This window comes from Carcharhinus amblyrhynchos, chromosome 20, assembly GCF_965287045.1.
Source record: "Carcharhinus amblyrhynchos chromosome 20, sCarAmb.v2.hapA, whole genome shotgun sequence".
NCBI classification, from domain to species: domain Eukaryota; kingdom Metazoa; phylum Chordata; class Chondrichthyes; order Carcharhiniformes; family Carcharhinidae; genus Carcharhinus; species Carcharhinus amblyrhynchos.
This window is the reverse complement of record NC_137343.1, coordinates 45,552,493-45,558,492: the sequence shown is the minus strand read 5'-3', so window position 1 is coordinate 45,558,492 and position 6,000 is coordinate 45,552,493.

The window sequence follows — 6,000 nt, the reverse complement described above, 5'->3', positions numbered from 1 at the left end:
GCAGTTTGGTAAAGGCATATTTACATCTCTTTGCATGTGCAATGTGGTAATATATGGACTGTATTCAAAAGAGCTGGAAAGTGTATACATACCTGTATTTTCGCAGTGAATATATGTGATCGTTGGAATTAACCTGATTGGAGAAATCTCCCTACACGGATTCCTGCGGGTGTGTGTTATGAGCGCAAAGTGCTTGTCTTCTTGTTGAAGATGATTTTTCTTATAAGAACATAAGAGCTGGGAGGAGGAGAAGGCCATCTGGTTCCTCGGGTCTGCTTCGCCATTCGATAAAATCATGGCTGATCTTTTCGTGAACTCAGCTCCACTTACCCGCGGGCTCACCATTAGCCTTTACTGTTCAAAAAATTATCTATTCTTGCCTCAAAAGCATTCAACGAGGTAGCCTCAACTGCTTCACTGTGCAGGGAATTCCACAGATTCATAACCCTTTGGGTGAAGAAATTTCCGCTCAACTCAGTCCCAAATCTGCTGTCCCCTATTTTGAGGCCATGCCCCCAGTTCTAGTTTCACCTGCTAATGGAAACAACTTCCCTGCTTCTACCGTATCTATTTCCTTCATAATCTTATATGTTTCTTATATCCTTTTATGTGAACGATTGAATTGATGAAGAGCTCTGTGAGTACCAGGTGCGTTTCCAGTATACCCTGTGAAAAACAATTTAATGCAAGCCATTTTCCTGTAATTAGGCAAAGAGAAATAAAGAAATGTTTGAGGACTCTTGCTGTGCCCAAGGCATCCCCCTCTCACACCCCATATCAGCAAGGTGATTGTGGTTATCTTGATTGAATGTGGTTGGTTTACATTTGTTAAAATTAAACGTTGCATAAATAAGAAAACAAAGTTTGGTTTCTAGAGCGCCCTCTTGTCCACACTCAACACCTAAAAACGAACCGTTTATTGCCTTTCTGAAACCAGTGGGGCAGGAAGGAGTTACAAAAATATTTTTGTCCATGCAGTGAATCAAGTTAATGCAGGTGTGCTGTTGCAGACTATACTTAACACTCTATGTGTGATATTCTTTCATTGCAAACTTCTGATAAAAAAGATTTCAAACTCTTTTGGCATTTGCATTTGTTTCCAATTAGGCCGCTTCACATTTTACTCTCGGTTATATATAAACCACATCAATGTCTCACTTGAATGAAAGTTACTGTGGAACGGAAGAACAGTGACTAAACCCAACTATGGGCTCGCTAAGTGAGCATTTATCAGCCTGCTACACAATTATTTTGCATGAAGCGATGCTTCCACGAATGTATTCAAGGTCAGTTTCTGTGTAAATTTTGGGTGTAAAAATCATTAAAAAGTCACCTGCAGAAATATTCAGATTTTCGAGATAGAGGCAAAATACTGCGGATGCTGGAAATCTGAGATAAAAACAGAAATTACCGGGTAAACTCAGCAGGCCTGACAGCGTCTGTGGAGAGAGAAAATAGAGTTAACGTTTCGAGTGCAGAGTCAAGCCAGCATTTTCTGTTTTTAGCTCAGATTTCTCCCACCTGATCCAGGAAATCCAACTGTATACGTTCAAGCATAGTTCCAAACGGCCAATGGCATCTCCCTCCATCAGATGAGGCTATTTGGGCGACTGATGTTTTGAGGAAATCCATTCCGCAAGCTGGGGGGGCGGGGCGAGGCCTGCATGAATTAGCACAGCCGGTAGGAGAACTGGGCCCATGTGGGCTGAGATAACACTCCAGAAGCCCAATTCATTTTTAAATAAACCCAATTACTCTGGCTACGGAGACTGCAATTGACAGGGAACATATTCATCAGACAGTTAAAGATCTTGGGTTGTTATTCCAAGTGTTAGTATGTTGATCTTGATTTCTTTTAAATTGTGCATGCCATTTACAATATTTTAGAAAATGATTGCATATCAAATGGAAATTATAGATATTGAAATCGCATGACCTTGCGATCAGGCTGCTCTATACATTCTAATCGAGCTTTTGATCCCCGGGGCCTCAAAATTGGATACTTGTAATGAAATTCTTGTCCTTCCCATTCATTCCTGGTAAGAGGAAATTAGATGCTGTTGTAATACGGACCATCACTCCCAATTCAGCCGGTAATCACTTCCAGGCCAGCAATAGGTCCCCTGCCACCCGCCCCGCCCCCCCACCCCTGATTGAACACTAAGACGAAGTCTGATACTCGAGAGTATTGTTGAGGAATCATCGGAGTTTCTGAGATGCCCTCCTCCAGGTGAGACGATAAAGTGAGGTCCCATCTGTCTGCACCGCTGGATTTAACAGATCTCACGACAAGAGAGTTATCCCCGATATCCTGGTCAACACTGATCCCTCAATCACCATTAGAAAACCAAATGACCTGATCATTAGTACATTGTGGGCGTTTGTTGAACACAAATTAACTGCAAATTTTCGACATTACAACAGTGCCTACATTACAAAAAGTATTTAATTTCTTGTAAAGGGCTTCGAAATGTCCAATGGTCACAAGAAATGCTCTATAAATACAAGTCATTCATTACTTTTCTCTTCGGGATACTGTCATTTACAAACTACTCCAAGAGAGCAGAACTCAGAGTGTTTTCGTTACATTCTGCGGCCCTGAGTGCACTTCGCTCCTCTCCAGCTATCCATTCCAGCACCCTTACCCAATCAGATGATACCACTCCTACAGAATAACATGAGATTCTCATATCTAACGGACTATTAGTCATCCAGATTTGACACGTTGGCTTGTTCTCTCTCCGCAGATGTCGCAAAACCTGCTGAGATTTTGCAGCATTTTTTGTGTAGATTTCAGATTCCAGCATCCACAGTAACTCGCTGTTGTCTTAAATGCTGGCGCGGGCCGGATCTAACCTGTGAGCCGTATTATACTGGCCCCATTTTAAGGAGTATCTTAAATGAGGAACGTGAGCGAGAGGAGAGGTGTAGGGAAGGGAGTGCCGAGGCAACTGAAGGCACAGCTACCGATGTTAAAGCAATTACAATCGGGGATGCTCGAAAGGTCAGAATTGAGAGAACGGAGATATAGGGGAGCTAAAGGAATGGGCGGGGGGGCGGGGTGGTGTGGATTGGGGGAGGGAGGCGGGGGTGGGTGAAGCCATAGAAGGATTTGCGAACAGGGATGAGAATTTTAAGATAACGACACTGTTTAATTGAGTGCTAATGTAGAACTGCGGCCACATGGATGACTGGGAAGCGGGACTTGGTGCAATAAGACATGGGCAGCCGAATTTCGGATGACTTATGTTTACTCAGGGTTGAACGTGGGAGAGCCGCCAGGAGTGTGGGAGGTAAAGGAGGTATGGATAATGTTTCAGTAGCAGAGGGGCTGAAACACGGATGAAATTGGGCAATGTTACCGATGTCGTTCCATTTACAATGATGTTTGCACCTGCACTTGCATGTAAACATTCCCTGGTTCATACAATGGGGAAGGACCATCATTTGGAACCCAACCGCTATTGTGCACTGATGGATGAAACTCGAGTAAAAATCTGTCTTTATGCTGACGGTGAAACTGTTACATTCGGCTTCTGCTCATCTTCAACGCCCGGGAAATCCGCCTGGCGTCCACTTTTAAACCTCATTTCACTGCAATAGTGGGCAGCATACAGGGGCAAAGCCAAATGCAGGATAGCATCTGCTCTCACACAAGAATGCAAAGATGTGGGCAGTGCAAGTACATAGAAACATAGAAGGACAGAGAAAATAAGAGCAGGAGGAGGCCATTCGGCCCTTTGAGTCTGCTCCGCCATTCATTATAGTCATCAAACTCAACAGCCAGATTCTGCCTTTCATCCATATCCGCTGATCCTCTTCGTCCCAAGTGCTATAATCTAACTGTTTCTTAGATACATACAATGCTTCGGCCTCAACTACTTCCTGCGGCAGCGAATTCCACAGGCTGATTGCATCTCAGTCATAAGAACATAAGAAATAGGAGCAGGAGTAGGCCATCTAGCCCTTCGAGCCTGCCCCGCCATTCAATAAGATCATGGCTGACCTGTCGCTGCTCAGTTCCACATTCCCGCCCTCTCCCCATAACCCTTAATCCCCTCTCTCATCAAAAACCCATCAACCCGCGTCTTAAAAATATTTAGCGAGGCAGCCTCCACCACTTCAACGGGCAGAGAATTCCAGAGATTCACCACCCTTTGAGTGAAGAAATTCTTCCTCAACTCCGTTCTAAACCGCCCCCCCTTTATCTTGAGGCTGTGCCCCCTAGTCCTACTGCCCTTTCTGAGCGGGAAGAGTCTCCCCACCTCTATCCTATCCATCCCATTCATCATCTTATACGTCTCAATGAGATCTCCCCTCATTCTTCTAAACTCTTAACGAGTACAAGCCTAGTTTATTCAGCCTCTCCTCATAGCTCAACCCCCTCAACTCTGGCATCAGCCTAGTAAACCTCCTCTGCACTCCCTCCAAGGCCAAAATATCCTTGCGTAAGTACGGCGCCCAAAACTGCACACAGTACTCCAGCTGCGGCCTCACCAATGCCCTATACAGCCGCAGCAAGACCTCCCTACTTTTATATTCAATCCCCCTCGCTATGAAGGCCAGCATCCCATTAGCCTTCCTGACCACCTGCTGCACCTGCAAGCTGGGTTTTTGCGACTCATGCACAAGGACCCCGAGGTCCCTCTGCACCATCGCCTGCTGCAGTTTTTCGTCCCGTAAGTAATGATCCTTCCTACCATTATTCCTACCAAAGTGGACCACCTCGCACTTGCCAACATTAAATTCCATTTGCCATTTCCTGGCCCATTCGCCCAGCCTATCTAGATCCTTCTGTAGACTCTCCACACCCTCCGCACAATTTGCCGTTCCACCAATCTTGGTGTCATCAGCAAATTTCGACACCATACACTCGGTTCCCTCCTCCTGATCATCTATATAAATGGTAAATAGCTGAGGCTCCAGCACCGACCCCTGGGGCACTCCACTAGTCACCAACCGCCAATCTGAATAGCACCTATTGACCCCCACTCTCTGCCTCCTATTTGACAACCAATCTTCTATCCACGCTAACACCCTACCCCCAACTCCATGCCCCCTGACCTTCTGCAATAACCTCTTGTGAGGTACCTTGTCAAACGCCTTCTGAAAATCAAGAAAGACCACATCCACCGGCTCTCCTCTATCCACCGCCCTAGACACATCCTCATAGAACTCCAGTAAATTTGTCAGGCACGACTTCCCTTTAACGAAACCGTGCTGCGTCTTCTCTATCAAGCAGTTCCCCTCAAGATGCCTCGCTATTTCCTCCTTGATGATGAATTCTAACATTTTACCTACAACAGACGTTAAACTAACCGGCCTATAATTCCCTGCCTTTTGCCTGGCACCCTTCTGAAACAACGGCGTAACATTAGCCGTTTTCCAATCTTCCGGCACTTCCCCGGAATCCAGCGATGTCTGGAAAATAACCACCAAGGCATCCACTATCACGTCCGCCATTTCTTTCAGAACCCTCGGATGCATTCCATCCGGTCCTGGGACTTGTCCACAATCAGCCCCTCCATTCTGTCAAGCACCGCCTCTCTAGTAACAGTAATGTCATTGAGACCCTCCAGTCCTACCACCTTTCCATCTCTAACACCCGGCAAATTATTCACGTCCTCCTCCCTGAAGACCGAAACAAAAAAGTTATTCAAGACCTCAGCCATATCCCCATCCCCTACCACTAAGTCCCCCTTCTCATCCTCTAAGGGTCCAACGTTCACCCTAGCCAGCCTCTTCCTTTTTATATATTTATAAACACTCTTGCTATCCTTTTTTATATTAAGCGCTAGCCCAGCTTCATAGTTTCTCCTACCCTTCTTTATCAACTTCTTTGTCAATCTTTGTTGACATTTAAACCTCTCCCAATCCTCTTCTCGCCCACTACTCTTAGCTACTCTAAACGCCTCCACTGTTAATTTAACAATTTCCTTCACCTCCTTCGTTATCCACGGCTTATTACCTCTCCTCCTACGGTCCTTTTTGACCATCGGA